Genomic DNA, 24,141 nt, shown 5'->3' with positions numbered 1-24,141 from the left:
AAACATAGTCAGCTCGTTAATCAATGTAGGATTAAACACAGAGGCTAATAGCACTCGCTCATAATGTATTATAAATATAAAAAAAAATCCACTTGTTACCGGGTTTGCAAGGAATGTTTAGAACTCTTCAGAACAGTAAGTGAGATCACACCCTCTTCTTGTTTGGAAACTAGTTTATAATAGTTCTCTCTGCCTGGCAAATGGCCTAAAATAACAGTCTGAATAGGAGATTAGGAACCTGCCTGAGATATAAAACAAGTCTGGGACCGAGGAAACAGATGTAGTCGGTTTAATTTGGCACTTTGGATGCAATGTTTCTGTGATTCCAGGGCAGGACCCTTGAACTGCGTGTTTCCTTAGACCAGAGAAGACAAGTCTGGCCTTTCTGCATCTGCAAAAATGTCAAGTGCTTTAACATTTACATTTATGTGGTTTTTCTCATGGTTTTTTTTACTTACAATGTGGTTATTTGGTTGAGATATCTGGGTGTATAGAAGAAGTGTAAATGGTCTAAAAATCCCCCATAAACTTCGACACAGCGTCTAAACTTGCAAGTCATATGTATTTACTGCTGTTTGCCTGATGACGTTCTCTGTACTCAAACCTTGCAACAGCAGTAAATACGTACAACCTGCAAGTTTAGAAAGTTTACTCATGTTTTGACAAACACGAAGCTGACGGCTCCACAGTAAAAGTTAGTCGGGATGTTTCACGTGTAAGTCAAAATGTTAGTGGAATTATTGAAGGATCATCCTTCTCAACAACAGCTCACTGCAGTTTTTTTTAAGCAAAATCAAGCGTACATCTGTTGTAAATTCCAAGAACCCCAAAAATCCTGCAGTCAAGCCTGGTCTCCACCATGAAATGACCCAATTCTCCAAACTCTGCCCCTCACATTAACCCTCTCAAGACTCCGGACACGAGACCCCCTGCCTGACCACAATCTGCTGACGTGATGTTACATAATACTCGCTTTATAAGCACTTCTTAGCATGATGTCTGGCACTCTTAGTTGTTCTTTGCCGCCAATGAAACCATGAAAAATGGAAATCAGTCACAGATACTTCCCTAATATGATTGTTCAACCAGGTTAGAGAATTAAAATAGTGTATGTTACTGAATCTATGCATGTAGCAGCTCTAATCTAATAGTACACAGAAAATTTCAAATGGAATTTTTTTTCACATTTCTCATATTTCCATCTAAAGACAAGATAAATGAAAAGTTTAATTAAGGAAAATAATCCTAATCTCCACATCTTTTATTAATCAAAATTACACCTGAAAAGTGTAACCTTGCTTAACACAATGCCATTTGGGATGTATTACCTCCTGCTGCCCGTGGTGAAATCGATTATCCCTACACTTCTCAGTAACAAGAACCACGTTCGTACAAATCAACACTGCTCTCAAACTCCACCAGAATCTTAGATCCAAGTGGATCTGAATGTGAGTTGGACACTATTGAGGTAACTGAGAAGGAGACAAATGGGAGGCAATTGCCAGAGAGAGTAGCACAAAATTTAAATGTGCTACAATGAGACACGTAGACACAACAGTGTTGAGCCAGCAGTGTGGTCATTATTGCCAGGATCACTATAATTATGTCATTGTTAGACTACAGACAAAACCATTTATAATGGATAATGCTGTTACTGAGAGTGTTTCCATCATCCTGTCAGCAGTTCACAGGGTGTGCTTTACTATGTGTGCGTAACGGGTTTATTCTTCATACCTCAAACATTTGCTGGGAGCAAAATGAAACGCTGGTGATCCATCGACCTAGTTTGGTTTATGGTTTCAGAAAAGTCCAAAATGTTAAGCCGACACAGGTTTAAATGTGGTTTGCAAATTGCAGCCATTACTCGTTTTCATCCAAAAGCATCCGGGTTTTGAAAAGAGGGCGTTTGTAATGTTTTACAGCTTGTACTAAAACTCAAAAAAATAAAATAAATTCATTGCCACAGACCGGGTTACACACACATGCACACACACCCACATATATGTAAATGCTATCGGTCCTTTTCTGTCAAACTGAATGATCGAATCACATCCTAAATTGCAACTTCATGCAATGGGGATTTGTTCAAAACCATTAATCGTTTCATCCTTTGGTCATAACTAGCTGCCACCAGATTCATACGAATCCTCGCAACAGCTGTTATATCACAGTAGATTATCAGTAGCTTTCGCTAGCATCATTGTGTGGTCACAACCGTTCTTAGCCAGAGGGCGTGGTTTTTGTGAATGAATCTAGACATGGGGACTCCGTAAACATATTAAAGAAAGAAGAATGTGGAAACTGCCAATAAAGCTGACCAATGTGCTCCACAAATACCCAAATCAACACATCCCCAACGGCCTATGATGTCTATAGTCTAATATCTGTCCTTTCTTTTGGTCCAGCGATCCACAGGTGACCTTCTGTTGCGGAACTTACTCAGACGGGCTTGGCTGTTGGATACACAGTATAAAATGTCTCTTTTACATCTGGCTATCTGTTCTTTGAGTTTTCTCCTTCATATCAAGCTGTCAAATCATGGTTTGTCCACGCAGATCCGCAAGAGCCTTCCCGAAGAATAACAAAAAACGTGTATGTGGAAGCTATAATGTAACATCACTACACCCTAAATATGACCTAGTTCATTCAGCCTTATCACTCTGTCGATCTTGGGGGCTGCCTGTATTGAGTTAGAGACATCGAAAAGCTACGTTGCTTGAGGGGGCACAAGCTACCTCCTGTGTTACCATATAGTGTTAACCTTGGCTTATATAATTCATGGAGACAGAGGGAGGCCATGAAAGGAAAAAGAAATGAAAGGATGTTGAAATATTCACAGGGAAAGGGGAAAGTTGGGAAAAGTTGGTCCAGGTTCAGACTTCAGACAGCAGAAGTTTAATTATTCCTTTTGATACCGTGTTTTCTTAATCAGAGCCACAGCAGATGAGGCAGCCTCTCACAGCAGTCACTGGGGGAGGGGTGGGGGTGCGCCACGAAAGGGTATTTTGAGTCTCCAACTAATTTGGTTTATTCCAATGCTTGACAGTGGCCATAATTTAGTGAGTTGCAGGTTGCGATTCTTGGAACTCAAGCTACTGTTCCGGTTTTACATAACATGCAGTCAAATCAGTTTCAGGAGCACAGCTGGAAAACAACGTGTGACACGGGGGAAAATGGAAAAAAAAGGGTGGAGGAACAGGGGGATGTGCAGGCACCAATGATTGACTGGAAGAACAAAGGGGGGCTGTATAATCAGAACTGGATATCAGTAGGACAACTGCTGTGGTTCTCTGTTCCTCTCCCAGCTTTGACAAGTCCCAACATCTTAAAGCAGGTATCTCTGGAGTTCATAGTGTAAAAAAAACACATCTAGAGCCCATGGGGTCAATAGTATATTTCTGCATTTTAAGCCAAGCACATCTTCAAATTCTCATATCTAAATCTATGACGCCATGGATTTGATTATGTAGATAACATATAGATTTATTTCCTTTACATCTTTAACTTATATGCACTCTACTGTGCTCTTGGAGCTCAAGTTAATATAGTAAGTAATATAGACAGTAAACTGATGACGGTTCTGGATTAAAGAGTAACTAAACCCCAAAACCACTTTTTTCTGCAGAGAACAAATGTTTTTGTATAAAGTCGTATAAAGTTGTATAAAGTAGTGCTGTTGATTGGTTCTGGTCCAACACTTGAAATTTTTGGTCAAAGTATTTCAATTTGCAATATTTTGTTGTACAAATGTAAGACTGACTGCCTTTGGGTTGAAACCCAGCAATTACAATCAAATCAATGTTGAACCAATGAGGTTTTGGAGCAGGTTTGGCAGCTTTCATCAGGAAAGCTTTCATCATGCTCTGCCCTTCCAATAAAAAGGAGCGCTGGTCGACTCTGCAATCTGTAGCAGATAGGTTGGATATAGAGAATTGCTGTGCTAACAACTCAAACTGGTATGGATCTGGACCACTGTGGTCATGGTAACTGACCTCTGGCAGAAGTGTCCATGGTACTAGTACTGCTGGAGTCACTCAAGTTCAGCCCGTAAACCAGAATAAGTCTCAATGTGTGACAGCGAGAGAGTTTGGGGGGGTCTGAACTGCTTCAGAAGCCCCTCTTGTAATCAAGGCCTTTTTTGAATTTCCAGCCTAGATGCACGTCAGCCAAAGCCTAGGGATTTAGTTACTCTTTAATGAACAGCAGAGCATTATCTGCAGAAAGGGGAAGCCACAGCTGTACATGAAGATCTCAGTCGATAAAACCCAAAGACCAAAGGGTGACCTTGGTGGAATCGAACATCTACAGGGGTGGTGTATGTCTTTGTGCAGATATTCAGGGACGTGATGAAAGCTGTTGTGCCCTATCGACCCCTGATAATCCCTGCAGGACACTGAAGCATCATAATTGGGTTTCTCTAAATTCAGAGAAGGTACATATTGCATGAGCTAAGTTCCCCAGAGCCCTGTTAGAAGACCTACTGGAGTAAAGAATGGATTATCTTCACACCTGATCCCTATGGCTGCAAGGAGCTCCATATGACTCTCATCCACCGCTTCACAAAAATGACCATTTTATCGTAAATCTTGAACATATTCTTTGAGTTTCCTCTCCTCAGGTAAGTAGTTTGTGCTCCCATAACTCCACCACAGCATTTCTTACCTGTTGAGCAGCAAACCATCAGACCAACAAGCCTCCAGTCTCAGCTAACCCTCAGCTAACCCTGAAAACATCTTTTGGCCTCCGCTTTTGGATGCTTTGAACCTGGCCCTCTCAGATCCCCAACCTCCCCCAGGGATGAACAAGGGCAAGGTGTAGATTCAGGATGGTATTGCTGACTCAGAAACGCTTTTGGTTAATGACATAGTCAAATGTGAAATAGGAACAAAGCACATATTGAATCCAGTCTGGAGGGAGTCTAGACGGTACCATCAGTCTTCAACTAGCTGAAGATTTATGAACCTCATCTGCTGAGCAGCCAGAAGAGGACACTGATGATTTTCGCTCTTGGCAATGACACAATTTATGTTAAACATCTGATGAAAAGCCAAACGAGACTGTACATCAAATCAGGAAAAGCATCTTTTGTTATATGTCTGATTTGATTCCTGGTGGCTTCCTTTCACCATGTGATATTTAAAGGTTATAGTGTGGCGGACACATTTGGGTGTATCTCACACCCAGGTGATGCATGGGGTGATGGGCGTGGTTATCCCTTGATTGGATGCACTGTTCAACGCGCCATTCAGAGTTGGTCTGCTGGTTGCAGAATAAAGACGTCTAAACCATCTGCTCTGTCCGAGTCGTTCCTCGTCCTGCCACATTGGCTCCCCTTCCGACATTACTTCTGACAGGGGACCTCAGTTTGTCTCGGAACTGTGGTCATCTATGGCTAGGTCCTTGGGCACACAGGTTCACCGTACCACTGCGTACCATCCTCAGGCTAACGGGCTTTGTGAACGCTTTCACCGTTCACTCAAGGCAGCATTGCGTGCCGCGCTTTCGGATGACAGCTGGGTGGATCGTTTACCTTGGGTGATGCTTGGTTTGCGTTCAGCTCCTAAAGAGGATTTGGATGCTTCGCCTGCGGAATTGGTCTCGGGACAACCGCTTCGTGTTCCAGGGGAATTTCTGCCAGAGAGTGCGCCTCCTTGTAACTTTCCTGCCAGAAGTTACTTTTCGGCTGGGCCTGCTCTGGTTCCATCCCCTGTGCTCCACTGTTTCCCGCGGTCGTTTGTACCGACGGACTTAGCAACAGCTCGTTTTGTTTTTGTACGACATGACGCCCACCGGTCACCCCTTCGCCCTCCGTACGACGGCCCATTCCGGGTGCTCGAGACGGGGGCGAAGAGTTTCGTGCTCGATATGGGTGGTTGGTCGGAGCGGGTCACGTTGGATAGGCTGAAGCCGGCGCATTTGCTGGTTGGGCAGGATGTGTTGCCGGCTCAGGTCCCCCGTCGGGGCCGTCCTCCCAAGGTCCAGAATGTCCCGTCTGATGATCTTTGTTCTAATTTGCAGCCTGCTGTGGACTTTGTTTCTCCTGCCTGCGACTCATCTGCGTTCCCGGAAGAGGGGCGCCGCAGCCGTTATGGCAGGCTGATTAAACCCCCTGTCAGGGACTGAAATGTAAAATTGTTATTTTTCCTTTCCCTCTTTCTGCTGTTCTTCTCCCTTCTGGGTGTTCGGGGGGGGGGGCTGTGTGGCGGACACATTTGGGTGTATCTCACACCCAGGTGATGCATGGGGTGATGGGCGTGGTTATCCCTTGATTGGATGCACTGTTCAACGCGCCATTCAGAGTTGGTCTGCTGGTTGCAGAATAAAGACGTCTAAACCATCTGCTCTGTCCGAGTCGTTCCTCGTCCTGCCACAATAGAATAAATCAGTACTGGAGGTTTCCAAAGGTGGAATCTTCAGATGTGTCCATTCAATATGGCAGAATTTACTTCAAATTGTTCCATGTTGTCAGGTATTTAATTCCTGGAAACACTTACTCAAAATCACCGGGCAACTATTTAAATATTTATCCTCAAATGCACTATGTTCTACCTCCCCAGCAAAAATTACGAGTCTCATCAGGTCAACTGAAACCAGTCGGCCTCTTTTATCATGTGGGAAACTGTGCAGGTTTTAGAGTTTTAAGAAAATCACTGTTGCCTTCCTCAATCACAGACTGATACTGCATGTAAAATCTTTGTTTTAGTGACTTGAGATTAAGTAGGAACATTCTGGATCAATAAAAATGGGGGGGTTAACACATTGACGTAACACATTGAGCACATCTGCCGGTGTTTTGCTCACAGCTGTAGCATCTGCATGTAGATCTTTTTTTTCAGTTCCTGTTATCTGTCATCTACGATGCATTTAGTTTTACTGTGTGGGAGTGCTTCTATAAACGATGCAACTGTGGTTGTTAAGTTGAGGAGAAACTATTCTGAGAGGAGCTACAGATCTTCTATTGTAAGTCCATAGTAAAGTTATTATCAACCGTTATTGAATTGCTCCTTGGGGAGAAAGAAAGTACTTTGAATTTGCATTAAATTCAAATAATTTCCATTTGTCTAATGCTTAACATAAGAGCAAAATGCGCTGAATCACAACAAAATAACAGCACTTTCCTGATGCTCTATATACTGTCAAGCTACCATAATTGCACAATTTATTTTACATATATTCATCCAACATTTAATGGAATACAAATGGCTCTCTAACCATAAATGAAAACTAAACATATGACCGTGGTCTGGTATCCAAGACACAAACACATATGTGCTTTGTGTGTATGCACGGGGGCCAAACCACACAGAAATACTTTGACAAAGCTTTAACGTAGACTCCATGTCACTTCTCACATGAGGTTAATGAGGCTGTCCACAATGAGTCTCATTAAATGCTGATGTCCTTGCACAGCCTGACCTCCCTCAGATGCAGGAATTTTAATGAAAAGATGTGACAGATTTCTGCATTTTTAAGGGAATGAGTGTGTCTCTCTGCAGACAGAGTCAGTGTGAGTCCTATTACCAGCTGCAAGGGGGAAGGTGCCAGAAACTTCAAACCTAAACATCCCATCCTCACCAAAAACAGTGTCTGTTGAGAACAATGTAATGACACACCGAGGGTTTGTGTGGTTGAGGTATGAAGCAAATTACTCGTCGTGGTTCCCCCACTGACAAATGAATCAAGTCTGGTTATGTGTTTACCCGTGTCAACATGGTTTGCAATTCAAGCATTCAATACTCAAGAAATGCACACAACAGCGGCTGTAATTGTTGGTTTACTTTAAGATTACAGAGTGAGTGTACAGTTCCCTCATGAAAAGGGAAACCACAAGGCGCAACTGTTTCTGTGAAATCCTCTGTTTCAGACCCTCCTGCTCCCACTTTGGAGATCACTGCGCCAGGTAATCCAATGCCAAAAAATGAAAATTTCCCAACAGTTGTGCGTTCACAGACAGAAAAATGAATTGGATGCGCAGGAGCCAAATCTGCTTTCACCAACATTGTGGGAGGGAGACAGCTCCACTAACCTTTCATTAGCTGATTTATTTATTTTTTCCTTACAAGGATTTCATGAGATTTGGAAACATTTTCCTGCCATAATGCCAGCGTGGTAAGATAACTTGGTGTGTGTGTGTGTGTGTGTGGTGCACTCAGGCCATCCGAATGATGTCCAAAGTGTCTCACAAACACAAACATGTATCCTTGTACGTCTATCTTTGGAATGGACTTCTATTAATATATTCCATTCCCCAGCATACCCTCGCCATCCCATCTAACCCCCTAACCCTCCAACACACTTTAAACCATGTCTCAACCCCCCTAAAAGTCCTTTGAAGTTGTAAGGACCAGCCAAATGTCCACACTTTCCAAAAATGTGCTCAATTTGCTAGTAGAATATGGATTTGTGCAGGATGTATGACAGTATATAGCAAGTATAAGAACACACACACACAGAGAGAGATGCCCTTGTACGCCTATCTTTGGATAGGCCTTTAATAGCTATAATGCATTCCCCAGCTGCTTACCGCAACCATCCCAACTAACCCCCTAACCCTAACCCTGACGTAAACCCAATTCTAACCTCAACCTTGAAACTATGTCTCAACCCCTTAAACAGTCCTTTGAAGTTGTGAGGACCAGCCGAAATGTCCACACTTCCCAGAAATGTCCTCATTTTGCTTGTAGAATGTGGATTTTAGTAATATGTATAACAAGTATAAGAACACATACACCTTCTAAAAAAAAAGAATCTGTAGTATCAAAGTTTAGCAGATACTGTCATTGAACTTGGCCATTTCTCAGTACACTTGCTCATCTGTACTAAGGATGGGCGATACCACACTTTTGGGATTCGATACGATACCGATACTTTTTCTTGTATTTTCATCTATATCGATACCAATACCGTTCATTTCTTACTGGCAATTTTTGTCAGTCAAAATATTATTACATTTAAGACAAATCACAAGACAAATACAGACCATTTATATATACAATTTATTATGGTCAGTTGATTACTAGGATTTCCTTATCCTTTAAACCTGCATAAGACAGTTGTTCCATGAGAAAATTAACTAGACCAATGTCTGACACCATCACACCTTTAGTGCACTTGAGGTATGTCATCACACTTTACTGAAGTCTCAGATTGCTGTTCAGAAAAAGTATCATATTCACATTTTCTGCTTTAAGACGATTGTGTCTCTGGCTGATTATTTCCTCCGGCTCTGCCTTTTGCTGACTGTGTCGGCTCGGCGGGCTATGTTGCACGTTGATACTCATTCGCTATCTCCTGTCACGTGACATGGGCCAGCTCAACACGCCGCCAGGTATAGGGGTGTCCCGGCACATATTAATTTAAGTAACTAATCTAAAATGGCAGAAAGTGATGCACACACCCCCAATTTTTTTTTTAGTTAGTATCGATTTATAAAAGAAAATCGATACCAAATGAGTAGCTTGTGAGTGTCGATATATCGATACCACGGGATCGATACACCCATCCTTAATCTGTACTTTTGCATTTGTGTGTAGTTGTGAACATTATCAATCAACTACCCAAGTCCTTTTCTAGCTCTATATGTGGAATGTTGCTGGTGGCCCCCACTGTGTTGGGGTAGCCACAATAGGTGTAAAATCAAACACCTGCCTTGGGACAGTTAGGTGTCCCACAATGCATTTCACCTCAGACATTGCCAACAGCAAGTACACACTTTAAAGTACAGGCTTCCAAGTCTGTACCTGCATACTTAGACAAACAGCTCTTGTCCCTACGAACATTGATTCAGCCTCACCAGGGTCTCATGAAGGTTCAGGTTTTTAAACGATTCTTTAATCAGTGACAGATGCGACTTTCAGCCTTCTCAGAAAAAAAAGTCATGGTTTAGTCAGTGCTGATATATCCCAACACCGTCTTGAGTCTTTCAGCAGAAGAGTAAATCATTCATCTCTTCCAAGATTTGTACGCAACACTGCTGGGCTTGCAAATTCTTTAAAGCCGAAATTGCCATTTGCGAGAGCCAATGTATGGCTGCAGAATGGCTGAATTCAAAGGGGGTCTTGTTTTGGTGATCACAGGTTTTGTCAGACGTTAACAATGTGGGGGATATCTGCATTGGCTGAAAGAGATCCACAGAACATGGTTTGGACGGGCAGTTTTGTGGAGTTATTGATATTTGGTGGCAGACGGAGACAAAGAACTGCACTGCTCAGGATGCAAAAGTTGCCAGAGCATTAAAATTTCCAGGAACGTATAATGCATCAACATTTGAAACCACCGTGTCTCTGCTTAGAGCTGTGCTGTCTGCCAGCAGTAATAACCCTGCTGCAGCATGCCAGTCCACACAGTCACACACATTAGTCCAATAGCAGATTACCAGCCAACATTAACCGATAATTCACTTTCTGGTTGTTTTAAAAATAGAACAATACAACAGGCACCACAGTCTCCAGACCCTCATATGGGCTATCAGCTGAGAGACGCTGCAGCTTTTCCTGCCGCCTACTGCGCCTGATAATGAGCCTGGGAGAAAAACGCAGTCGTGCACATGCAAACGTGTCCGTATCTTGTTTTTGGAAGACCTGAGATAGAGAGCGGTCACTTTTCTGTTGCCATGCTTGTTTATTTACCTCCTCTGCCTGCCGAATTCACGCATATTTTAAAATAAAACAACAACAATTCGGCCGTCACAGCAATACGGTGTATAATATCTTTCTTCCTGCTGTTGTTTTTAACCTTGCGCCTGTTTTGTATCTGCTTTTGCAGTTAAGATGCAGCCAGTGGAGTTTATGGCAATCTCTCATCCTGCTCATCGAATAAAGATTTTTCACTCGCCCCCCAGCATCGCTTTTCAATACGTGTGCTGGGTTCGATAAATAAATGATTAAGTTTAAAGGTTAAAGGTCCAGCTATGTTTTGGTGTTAATTTATTACAGCAGTGCCAATCATCTACCTCACTCTACTTTTAACCTTTATGATAAATCGAGAGCGCAGAACTTAATTCGCCCGCTTGTCATGACACCCGTTCCTAAAATGGTGTCATGCTTGTTATACTCCTTGTCCTTAGAATTCTAATCCGACATGTTAGAAATCCAAGTAATACTTGTGAAATATAGGCAGAATAACTATAAAACACGACCTAAGAGAAGCACCTGACAAGTTTAGGACAAGTTTACGAAGAGCAAGGAAATTCTACACAGGTGATCCCGATTCTTTATCAAGCACTACCTGACTGGGCGAGGCTTAGACAAACATGTACAGCCCAACTCTTCCATATACAAACATATAGATACAGCAAGATGCAGCTCATGTTCCAAGAACGAAACTGGCTTCTTCCAGGAAAACTGCCTAAAGACCACCCATACAAAATGATATGATTAAGCTCAGTAACTTGTGAACCTTTGAAACACTGAGCAGAAATGGTGGAAACATATGCTGCAGCCCTGAGCAGACATTCTGCATCCCCTTTCCTTAATGATTACAGCCTGATTCCGCAGATCCCTCCTTTAGCTTTCAGGCTGCAATTTTCTATGTGATTACTTCCTTTCCTCTGAAGATGAAAATGGTTTTCATACATCCCAACATGTCATCTTATTTACAGAGGACAGGGCTTCTGAGAGCAGGGTTTGTGGGACCGGGGGAGGGCTGATCTGTACACGCAACAGCTGGTTCTCGATAGAAACGTCAAACTATTTGAGCTGTCTCTGTCTTTACACGCCGCGCTTCGGTCAAGGTCAAGTGTCTTTTAAGGTTAACCATCAAAGTATTTGTGTTTTACTTTCAGCAAGTAAAAACTGGAGGTCAGAGTTTGACATGAACCCGGGAGTCGACCGGTGGGGCCGCTGGAGCGAGAACAGCAGCAACAAGACCTTTGTGGACAATCGAGTCAGAATAAATGCCGCGTGTTCACTCACAGTGGCATTAACTACAGCCTCTGCAAGGCCTCAACGCCACTTAAGATAATTGCTTTGATGGGTGGGTGATGTAGCACTTTGTCAAACTTTTAATAGTTTCATAGTACTTTTCATATTTAGTGCTGTGGAGGCTGTTCAGATCAGTTCAGCCGATCTGATCCGACCACATTCTGTCTTTAAAACCTTGTTTCATTCGAACATTTACTTTTATCTGCACCAGTTTTGTGTTTGTATCGACATAGAAAGAAGTGAACACTCTCAGCGTTGCCGTTTTATTAATCGCTGCAGATTTTCTTATCATAAATACACAATGCAGTCCTCTGTGAAAAAATGCTGTTTTGACTCCCATTACTCTATAAATCAATGCATCACAGTGGGAGAAAGACGTGTGAGAAGAGACAAAGTCAGTCGGTCGGTTTGGACTCTAGCGTTGAAACTCTTAACTCAATTTGCATGTGAGGTTGTGAAAGATTCAAATGTGCTGAGTCACACTAAAAACCAGACCTTTATTTAAAGCGAGCGTTTTTAAAGACTGAGATGTGACTGACTGAGACGAATGTGTGCTTTCGTTGGATTTGCTCATCGTCAATTCAATTCCATTTCAAGTCTTCTTGAAGTGCATGATTCCAGTTGCCCACAGCAACAGCAGTCAGATTAATGCTGCCAAGCTTGCTATTCGCAGTCTCCTGCCCTCAGTAAGCTTCAGAAAACCCCTCTGCTCTAGCAGCAACTGCAAGAAAGTCAATACTTTTGGCAAAGTCTTGTAAGTATTTTACATTTATAACACAAAATTACAATAACATGCTTTAGGGTCCAGTGTGTGTTGAATGAGTTTGAAAATGTTATCTTGTTAGCCAGTAGAAGGGGAAATGTACGAGCATGCCAAAATCATGACAAATTTGTCAGTAATTCTGAAAAAAATGTTCCAACAATCAGTAAAAGACTACAGATCTGCTCTCAGAAAAGGGTTAGAAAAACAAAGATAATGCTTGCAGATGTGAGAGAAGGCAGAGATAGAGAGGGACGAGTAAGGGAGGGGTTCCTGCAACCAAACGCGAGATTGGCTTGGAGGGAGTTCCTGTAGTAATTGTAAGGGGATTTCCCCTCTGAGCTGCACAGCTGATTGCAGCAGGGCTTTAAACTTTAAAGGAAAGAGGGGAGGGTAGTGATGAAACCGATGTTGACAGTGCGAGAGTGGATGAGAGCTGACCGCAGTCGGGGCGGCGGAGTTAGTGGAGATGGACATCAGCAACAGCTCAGTGCCGCGGACCACGGAGAGTCAAGGAGAGGCTTTGGATCGCGCTGATGTTGATATGAAGATAATACCTTAAGGTAATGGCAAGGATCACCGATGCTAAAGGGAATCAGTCAAAGGCCCTAAAGTAAATAGTCTCGTGACCAAGAGCTAGACTCATATGTTCAGACTTAAACAGGAGATTCTTGTGTTTTGTGTTGTTTAACATCCAGTTAATACTCAATCTGACCCAATCTGCTTAAACCTCAGATTAGATCGGCGCCAGAGGCATCAGGTGTGTGTTACAGGTACTGCTTTCCCAGGATGAAGGCGGAAGCATCGCATCCATTCGCACGTGTGGGTTCCTCGGTTAATTTGATGGTCAGTTGAAGAACTGAACATTGCTCCCCATACACACACACACACACACACACATTAGACCTTCCAAGCATAACAGCATCTCCATGTCCAGGTGTCAACCGTCTGCCAGGCTTCACTGGCGCTGAGGTGTCCCTTCAGTCAGAAAACTGCTCTCCAATAGACACCCAGCTCTGGCCAACACTCAATGTGCTGTTCCCAGTGTTTTTGAAGAGGAAAATTGATCCCAGATGCTAAAATAAAGAACTGAAAACAAGTAGATTGTGTAAAGCAGAGATTCCCGGCCCAGGAGAGTTCTGACCCAAGTTGAAAAGCCTTTTCTGTTATTTTTCACTTTTGTTTTCTCATAATTAATGTCAAAAATCATGCCAGTGTCTCTGAAGTTTCTTGAACTTCTTTCAAAATTGTTCTTTCAATTTTGTGTGTGTGTGTGTGTATTGGACATTTATTAATCACTTAGGTTAGAGCAGGGGGCTGGTGAATGAACTACACCTATAAAAGTCCTTACAAGGACACAAATTCAAGAGTGTGTGTACAGATGCTATACGTTATGCATGACTTCATTCATTCATCCATTCATTCAGCACAATTCACGCACCCACAGACTCCAGCATCTCCTGAGAGCCCGATCAGCATAATAATCTATCATATTCAGATGTTGTGCTCTCTTTAATAAACAGCCAAATAAAGTTGTTGTTTTTTTCATTTGCATCTGTTGATTATAAAGATGTTCCAGGACAATTACCATTCCAGTCTCACTTTCATCTTTTAGCTGTTGCACTAATCCTCAAACCCACAAGATGTCATTAGAATTAATGGGCAGTACAAATGTGTAATCTCTCATTTTCTGCGGTTCCTTTTCAGGCAGGCATTGAAACCAGGGCCTGATGCTTCCTTCTCGCCGCAGGTGGCTGATATCCCGACGCCTTCCAAACCCTCCCTGGAAATATGCGTCACGTAATGGGAGGTGATGTTTCATTACCCTTTGTTGCGTTCCAACACAAACAGTGGATCAAACACACTGTGTGAGGTGGCAATTGGGGATTGATCTGGTTTGTTTCACTGTTACATGACTGTGCATGACTGTACTTCCAAAAAACTGCATTGAGCGAAGGGCTTTTCTTCCGAATTACATGTCTTCACTGTTTCTTTAATATGTTGTTGCGTCAAGTCTTTCAAACATGTGATAAACAAGAAGCTTAAAATTTACACGAAGTCATAAATTCAACATCACATCTGGTTATTTTGCAAAGAAAAACCAAAGTTTAGAGTTCCTTGTGTAATTGTCTTTTAGTCAATAACAGCTTTATTAGGTCAGCATTTGTGGATTTTTGAGGATGTTTGACTAGATAAAACAACAGAACATGGTTGCTCCTCAGAAATTCGTGTGAAATTCTGAAATCAAGCTGAGATCAGAATTCCCGCTGGACCGGAATGGAGGAAATCCAGTACGCTGCTTCACCAGCTGCATGCTGGACATATGTAAATCACCAGCACTCTCTTTACATGGTATACTCTCTACATATGCTGCTATGCAACACATTTGTTATGTATGATTCCACGCTTCTCTCTCCCCCGGCGCTGATTTATGTAAGCGCAGCAACACATGTTGGAATTTGTCAAAAATGCACGATCTGGAACGGAGCACACATACAGTAGGACGTCTCGCACGTATGAGGAGATTGGTTTTTTTTTAAAAATGGATTGAAAACAACACTGCAACTAGGGTGACTTCACCACGGGGAGCGTTTCCATGATTAGTGACGCTTCCAGTCGTGGCGCATGTCCCATCTGGTGCGACCGCCAACCGTAACTTAGTGCTTATTGTCGTGGAAACGGGCTGACAAAACAAAACCGGCGCGATCCTGCTGGTGTGGAAGCGCTAAGCCGCCTGCTGCTTTGAGTATCACCGCGCTGATTCCTCCGAAGGCCTCTCTTCCTGCGGCGCTCGGCGAGGTCAGCGGCGCGGAACAGGGGCCAGGTTTTGCAATGCCCCCCATAGCGGAGCCGTGCCTGCTGCAGCTGACTCAGGGTGGTCTTACATGCACGTGCTGTTGCATCGTGCTGCGGCTCACGCCAACATCGCCAGAGTCAGGCAGCAGCAGCCACGAGACGGAGCTGCGTGACCGTCAAAAACTGCGGAGTCGTGCATTAGCAGTGCATTAGCGACCGGCGCCGGAGCGTTTCCTTGGATTGAGGCGCCGAAAACCACCAGCGTTTAAATAAATAACTTTGATGATGAGTCAGATCTTCTGCGTTGGTGATCACTCCCTTGAGTCGCATGATGATGTCATAGGAGCTGAATGGCTCGCCAACCTGTCATTACACGAGTTATCTACCTCCACTGAGTTATTTAACCCTCAGCGACTCCGGGGTGGCGCAGGGGTGTGTGATATGAGAAAATCGGCACTGCACTTTTTCTATGAGCCGAGGATTCAGGGATCGGTTCTAAAGGGCAGACCGTGTTTATCTGTGCTTTGATGGAATGGACGGACCGTCGCTGACCGTCGCCCAGTGATGGAGCGCTTTGCTCAACTTCTGTGGTGAACAGAAGAATCAGTCGAGGCGGTTCGGGACACCTGGCTAGAACGCATCCAGCTGGGAGATTCATTTCAGGGCTAATGACCCAGCTTTTTTTAATTAGGAACACGGGGACATATTTCTACCTAACACCACCCACTCAGGCTTATCTAATATCAGCCAAAGCAGCTTCAGATAACATCTGGGCTACCATGACCTGGCCTGGTGCATGTGGAGTCCATAAAGACTGTCCAAATGGTGGGATCTGATCCTATAACATTTTTAATTTATTGCTGGAGACAAGCTGGAAGCTAACGGCTCCATATTTCTGTTTTATTAACACTACAGTTAAGCTGTGCTCACGAGACGATCCTCCCAATCGGATTCTCAGAAAGAGTGATTTTGCCCTGACTGATTCCAGATCCCGTCGGACACCGCGCAACGGTCTTCGGGGTAACTTCAGCCTCTCGTACGCAAAAATACATGCGTCATCAGCGTTGGGTCACCCAGTGAGTCAGAGCAACAGGGATCACCCACAGAGGATTCACGGAGGCTCAGTCTGTGTGTGGGTGTTGGGTGCGGGGGAGGCCTGTCCAAACAGTTGAGCAATCCCACTTTTTTAATGGTTTTGCTGGAGGTGGTGGTGTTTTTTTTTCCCCCTCTTTGTCTTTTTCCTCCCAACAAACTGAACAGGGTAATATTTTTTATGATAATAGATTCAAATGAAAACGCCACATGGACAGATCGACACCTCTGAAGTTTAAGTTACTTGCCGCCAGTCCGTGAAAACATCTGTGCACACACATCTGTACTATCAGGGAAAAGGAAAATGGAAAACTGTAAGTGATGGATCATTCATCATCACTTAACTGGCTTTTCTGGATGGATGTTCACGTCATTACCATCGCAGAAAGCAGCCACTGGTACCAGATGACAGACGTTGACAGACAGAATAAATTGGGCTTTTCAGCATCTGCAGCTGGTAGGTTTATTTTCCTGGGCAGCAGTGCTGGTTTCTTTAATGCAGGAAGTGTCACCGGCTCTGGAGAGATGGAGAATGTAAGTGTGGAACTTTTTTTTTGTACATTAGATGAGGCTGCTTATATTTTACAACAGCTGTCCTCAGATGCCGCAAATGTCATATTTATGACACATTTTATGGACACATCAACAACAAGGAACTTGTTCCAGCCTGAGATGCTGGATGCCATCTGTTCATTCAGAGCCACTTGGTTCTATTATTCTTCTGAATTCTCTCTAGATTACAACCACGGGTTCCTTGACTTTCATGATTAAGGTGGAGTTCAGATAAGAACATTACTCTAGAATGTGTGCATGGTTGCTAGCTTTAAAATGAGGAGCCTGTTCTCACTGCCAATCTGTCAAATAATGAAGCTGTCTTGTTGTCTTGGACTCATTGAAATCACATTTAAATATCAAGCATCAGTGCAGGGCTTCAGGCAGGTTTGTCCGCTGCCCACTGGGTGAGGTCAGGTGACAAATGCGATATTAAGTGCACCTCGGAACGTTGGTGGCAAAGTTTTCCAAACAAACAGTTTTAAGGTGGGGCCGTGAAATTCGGTGCATCGGGAACATGTGGCAAACTGCCACAGGGAGAGCTGAGTGGGGCCGAAAACGGACCCTGTGAGAGGAAATCAGATTTTGCTGGTTAGTAAAAAGCCTCAACATCCTGCCGGTCTAACAGGCATTTCAAAATACAGCCGAGTTTGGTTAATACTTAGCAGAAATGCAGGCGAGGGTCCGTGGCGGCGCCTTACATAATGGAGCGCTTGACCCACTTTTACAGTAAAGTTGTATAATGTTTTCATAGCTAATATTGTAATGTTTGGGAGACTGGTAATACAATTGCAAAGGTTTATGTCTGCTTAATCTTTGTCACAAGAACAATGAAGCGCTCGTTTCATGCAGATTTGAAGGGCGCACAAACATCCTGCTGTGACTTTAACGGCTGATCCTCTCTGCTACTCTGGTGCAGGGTGAGCGGGTGTGTAGCCATAAAGCTACACCAAAGGGATGATTTTGTTTAAAAGAGAATCCCTCAGGCTCGAGTACAAATGCAAGATCGTGCTGCCACACAGACGAGCTACAGAACAACCAGAGATTTAATTCAAATGACATGCGAAGATCAAACATACAAGACAAAAAGAAAAGCTGGAAATATGTCCCATGTGCTTCTAATATGACAGCATGATGATCTTTCCTTTGATATTTCAGTTAATCTGAAACAGGGATAGGAATATGTCAACATTTCAACAGATATTAGCAAATGAACCAACCAGAAATATTGCGGTGATCTGACAAATAAATAGACATTGCAGAAGGGTAATAAAAGTTTTACGTCTAAAAAATCCAAATGTGTGGAAGCAGCTCAGTCCTGCTCGGATACCCACTTTCATAGCCAGTCTGGCTCATTAGAGAGAGTCCCAGAGACGGAAATTGGTTCAACGTGTCTTAAATGAGCAAGCAAATAAATAAGACGCTGATTTATCCAACTTGACGTCTCTGGAGCGAGCTGCGATGGCGCAATACCACTTTGAAAATGATTCTCACTTGCAACAATAAAAGCATGCGAGCACGTCATCGATGGCACGGGCAAAATGAGTTTGATTTCAGGATGGTGCTATTTGCTTTTTATTTATGGTCAAGGTTGCACTTCCAAATCAAAGAAAATACTCAACATATGGACAAGAATCCCCACATTTGGATGAGAGAAAGTAAAAGCTGGAAAACGATGACAGATGACAGACAGACGCGCGCTGCTGCGCTGTGCGCATGACATGCCATATTTAAATCAAATTCAGGGTTGTTGTTTTCTGTAAGGATTTAAAGAACCCATCTGCTTTCATGGCACCACAGCTACAACAGCTCGCAAGCCAAGGTTTTCCAGGAAAGTCTGTCACTTGTGAGAAATTCTGGCTTCCAGTCTTGCTGGACAAGCCAGGAACATTTATAGACGGCGGAGCTGAATCTCAGCTCGGGTCTTCTCATGGGGGCCACCACTTGGACTGCCATCAAGTTTGTAAAGAGTGAGTAAAGCACAAATTGGTCATCATCGGTCCCTGACAAATGTGCATTTAAATGAGCCTGAGAGGAAGAGTCACGGTGCTACACTCTCTGCAGTTATTCTGTAAGATTTTAGTCAGAAAAATAGGATTTATTTAGCATTTTATAGGGCTGAAGTGGAGTGTTCAGCTGCTACGCCTCATCAAATGCATGTGTTGTCTTCAGAATTGCTTTAGTAAATGGTTTAAAGAAGCATGCAATGGCAACGCCACTCGCTCCAGTTCTTCCTTTGTGTCATAATTTAGACATGGTTTCTTTGTTTCGGTGGGATATGGAGCAGATCTGCACATCTGGACCTCAGCAGTACCTCTGTGTCCTCATGCATAAACATGAAAACTTCTACAGATGTTCACAAGTGTACAGCTGAATGTCTGCACTGTACACGGCAATAAAAGAGTGGAGATTTACTCTCAAACGCACATGCGCACGCACACGCACATATCAAACACATCTTGATTTATTGCCATGACATTGATCAATAACATTCCCCACCCTGTTCTCTCTAAACACCCAGTAAAGTCGACTCTCTCTCCCTCACACACGCACACGCACACACACACACACACACACACAGAGTCATGAAACAGCCTAGAGGCTAAAGTTTCAAGACCTTGTAACAAACGGGTGCTGTTAAGCTGAGCTCAAGCTCTCAATATGAACTCAAAAAGGGGATTTAGACACCAGACTGACATGATGCAAGTAATTAACATGTAACTACAACACAAAATCAGGCATCTGTATTAATGAAGGTGGCTCCAAAGAAGGAAATCAGGTGTAAAGAAAAGAAACGAGAACACAGCTGGACGTGGAAAATTGAATGATGCAGCTAATGGCAGCGACACACTAACGTGCAAATCTGATATCAAACATGCTGGACATGCTGGAAACCAGGGGAAACAACCAGCTCAGCACTTGTAACACTGGATTTGTCAACCTCTCACGTTACAGGATAATCCAACGACCCAGGTCCCACAGCAGCCCTGGCCTCCAGGTGTCCTGAAGGGTGAGCTCGGGTTAAAGCGGCATGAAATGCCTGCGGTGCGAGCCAGGCTTTAGGTGTTCCCACGCTAAGTTGACTCAAGATTTTATCATGTTTACCTGATGTTTGTGATTAAAAAGCTTCCCGATGTGAATTACATCTACCTCCACCATTTCCAGAACATCATTACACTCTGTCAGTGTGATTATAGCAGTTGTCTTTGCCTCCCAACAGCCAGAAAAGAATCCTGTTCGTCATGGCAACCAAACACAAAACATTATATTTACAGATGGTTAAAAAAACTGCGACTAGTTATCTGACTCGTGTGAAAAACGGTAAAGCTTTAAACGAGTGTTGAGAGCAGACACAACTGCCGCCAAACCTCCCTTTTTAATTTCAGAAGAGAGAAACCAGGCACGCCGGCGGGCACCTGTGTGGTCCGCAAGGTTGGCCCCGTAGAGACATGAAAGAGGCCAAACGGACACGAAGACCAAACCTGTGCAAACGCAAGGTTACGTTGACGCCGAAAGCTCGCTGAAACGCTGAGCGCTGAAGGCAGAGGCCTGAGAGCCTGACACAGATGGGGGGACGGAGATTAGCCCCGCCCACAGCTCTGCACACTGTCACAACAACTGCAACAGTTGTCACGGCCGAGTCGAACACACACGTATTTGTTTTAGTTGTGGGTTTGATGCTTAAAGAGTTTTGCGCTGTTTCCAGAGTCCAGTCAGTTTTATAGCTTTACGGCTCTCGTCTTTTAAAGCTGGGGGGGAATGAAGAGTCTGTTTTGGTTTAGCCGAGTCAGAAGTCAACAGATTTATGTCTCAATGAGGGTTGACATCTTAGCTGTACGATACCAAGAAAGCACAATGTCCCAGCGGTTAAGATGAGGTAAAACTCCTCCTGACGTCAGTAAATTGCCCTTTAGCCTCTTTCCTGGGCGTTTATAATTCACCTGTTCGCTGCTCCGGTGGTATTTAAACAGGCAGCACATGTGCAGGTGTCACCAGTCAGCGCAAAAACGTCAGTTTAACTCACTTCAGCTGGCACAGGAACCGCTTTCTCTCCTTTTAAACGCCTATTTATCTCTTTTTTTCTTTCCCCCTCTCTTTTCTCCTCCTCCTTTGCCATAACAAATACATTGTTGCCATGGCTGCAGTTCTCAGAGTCTCACGAACCGACGGTGCAGATCAGTTCAGAGAAAAACCCTCCCTCGTATAACAACCGTTACATAATTGCATCTCGCTCCAACCAGCATGAAAGAGCAGATGAACTGCTTCCCCGCTTGGTTTTCGTTGCGTTAACATCTGTCAATCGCGTCGAAATGCTCCAGGACGTATGTTTTCACCGATGACCTCACCTCCTTTCTGCTCTGACATCTGACTCCAGCTGACGTCTAGACAACCTAACTGTGTCGACGGTGCGAAGGCTGTACGCCTGTGAAGGAGTCGCCGTGGTGCGTTTTATTCCTCGCCGCATGCCCTCTTTTTTTCCACGTAACGCGTCGGAGGTTTGAAGTAAGCGTCTGCCTTGCCCAGGTGTGACGCTGCGTAACCGTCGGGGTCGAGGCGTGGCGGGGTTAAAGAGGTCAAAGGTGGGCCCATATTCTAAATGTCACTCACGCTTTCCTGGTGAAAAGGGAAAATGTGCTCAAGGGAGCTGAAATAATGCTGCTGGGACCTGTGGAATAGAGGTTTGCAGGGACAGCTTGGATTTTGTTTATTTAATTTCAGATTTTGTTGATGCAATTGTGTGTGAAGAAATGGTGTGTGTGCGTTTGTGTATTCTGGGATGCAGAGATTTAAGCCCTGCCCCTGATCTAAACTCTATCTGCAGCAGTCCTGGTGCGACCTTCAGTTTACAGTTAACATGGCAACTGGAAGCTGGTGATTTAGGAAAATCAGGCATGGTTTACATTAGAGCGAGGCCTTCAGCATATCTGGAGCGACGCAGCATCACTCTCTCACAGTCACGTGATCCTTGTAAACAACCGCCAGGTCCTGGGCACTCTACAAGCCTATTTTGGTCATTAGAAGTCGGCCCGGCTTCTCACATGTGGCTGGCTTTTACTGTCTGCTGGTGTTTTTGAGTGGTTTACATAAGCGTGTGTCAGGCGGTTCCTACTGATCACAGCTCTGTGTAGCACCACTTCAGCTCGCTCTTGCTGTATTTAGGAAGGTTTAACTGCCCAGCGTACAGTGAGTGTGTGAGGGGACGGTTTACTCTGCAGTGTCTGCTCATGCACAAATACTGTATATTAGTGGTGTTTTCCTCAGGGGAGGGTACGCTCGGCCACTTTTAGAGAAGGTTGGAAGCATAAATCAGAGACACGCAGCACTCAGACCGTTTTTTCCCAAGGATATATAAAAAAAATCCAGCATTTAAGAAAAGCAGCTGGACGTTATGCTGGACAGCCTGCAGCGTGTTGATCAGCTAATTAAAGCGGGCAGGCTGAACAACTGATAGAAGATTAAAGAGATAGATGAAATAATCCTCCCTCAGAGAGGAAAATAAGAGACTTTACCTATTCTTGGGTTGTATTCAAATATCCTGTGGACAGTTTTCTATAGAACACCGACCATGTTTCTATACATGCTCTGCAGCGTCGTCTGCAGGCGCTCATGAAATAAAAGATCTTTGCAACTTTAGATTAATCTGCCCCCATGATTTGAATCCCTTAATTCTTAAACCTCTTAAATTGAGGCTGAGGATCTGCATTTTCATCATGTTGTCATTGTTTTCGTTTCAAATCCCCCCGTCTGAGGTAACCCAGGCACACATATTGACCGAGGCACTGTCAGTGCAAACACGGCCACTCACCAGCATAAACACACGTGTGCTAATGCATATCCACACAGACCCTGACCCCCATAAGGACACCGTGAAAATGCACACACCCCCGTACAACCGCAGCACGCCCAGACCTGCTCTCTGCTCAAAGCTAAAACGCGATATGGATTTTAACACACTGAGCCAACGCAGCGTTAAGGTCAGACGCCCCATCTGTGCTCATGTACGGATTTTACTGCAGCCAGGGAACGTTTTGATTTATTAAAGCCGCTTTCACACCAGAAATAAGGTCTCATCAAAGAGCCGCTCCCTGACGGTTAGCGTTACTCAGGGAAACACAACACAAACAATTACAGCTAATTGTTCAGAGGGAGTTTAGGATCAAATCGGAACTCTACAAGGGACAGTTTAGTGGTTGCTAGGGGGACAGTGGAAAATGAACTTGCGTGATGTTGGGAAAGGGTCGACACGAGGCCCCAAGATGTGTTTTACCTCAGAGGTGTCCTGTGAGCTCATGGAAAAGTGTCACGCTTGACAAAACGTCTGCAGATCACGACTGATTCGTTTTGTTTTAAGGGCTGAGTCGTGAGAGGCAGCAGGCTAGTGGAGTTCCTGCATCAGCAGCCAGGCGATTCGTAAACTCGGATGCATTTAACTACGAAAAGCAAAAGTAGAAATCTGTCATTGAACAGTCACTGTGAATCGTGTCTGAATGGGTGTCAGAGAACACCACTACTGGGCTCCATAACACGTGGGGTGAGGGGGTTAAAAAGGCAAATCTGAACGATTCACTCTCCTTCAGGAAGTGCGCTGTTTTGGAACTTGAAGTGTTTGCCGAGCTCTTCATTTATCATCAGACCTTTGAAGTGTGTTTTGGTCGTTCACAAGACAAATTGAGGGCATGCGTTTCGCACGGCAAAATCTGGGGCCCTGACCCACTGACCCCGAGGAGTGGATGCGAAAAGAGGAAGTGGGGAGTGACAAGGGGAGACTTAATGAGTTATGGGGGAGGGAGGTGTTCGGAGGCAGTGACTCGAATCGTTTAATGTGAGGTCGTCAATGTGTCACCACAGCAACAGATCATGGTTGTTTCCGGATTTTTATAATTTACAGTGCATTTGTAAAGCGAAGGTTAACATTTCTGACTCTTGACCTTGTTTAGTGACACCAACTGAATGTGGGTTAGTCTTACGGCCTGCGTGTGTTTCTGGCTGGAGCTGTGTGTGACTTTCCACTAGATCAAA

At 44.0% G+C, this 24,141-nt stretch overlaps 1 long non-coding RNA gene across 1 annotated transcript; it reads left to right on the top strand.

Moving 5' to 3' along the window:
- The first annotated feature begins 13,085 nt into the window (after positions 1–13,085).
- On the top strand, positions 13,086–14,728 carry LOC130532660 (uncharacterized). The gene is made up of 3 exons (XR_008952391.1): positions 13,086–13,244; positions 13,417–13,527; positions 14,389–14,728. It is a non-coding gene; the product is annotated as an uncharacterized LOC130532660 (long non-coding RNA).
- The last annotated feature ends 9,413 nt before the right edge of the window (positions 14,729–24,141 follow it).

Source organism: Takifugu flavidus, chromosome 10 (assembly GCF_003711565.1).
Source record: "Takifugu flavidus isolate HTHZ2018 chromosome 10, ASM371156v2, whole genome shotgun sequence".
NCBI lineage: Eukaryota > Metazoa > Chordata > Actinopteri > Tetraodontiformes > Tetraodontidae > Takifugu > Takifugu flavidus.
The sequence above is the reverse complement of the archived record's forward strand: the minus strand, read 5'-3'. Positions and strand labels throughout refer to the sequence as shown.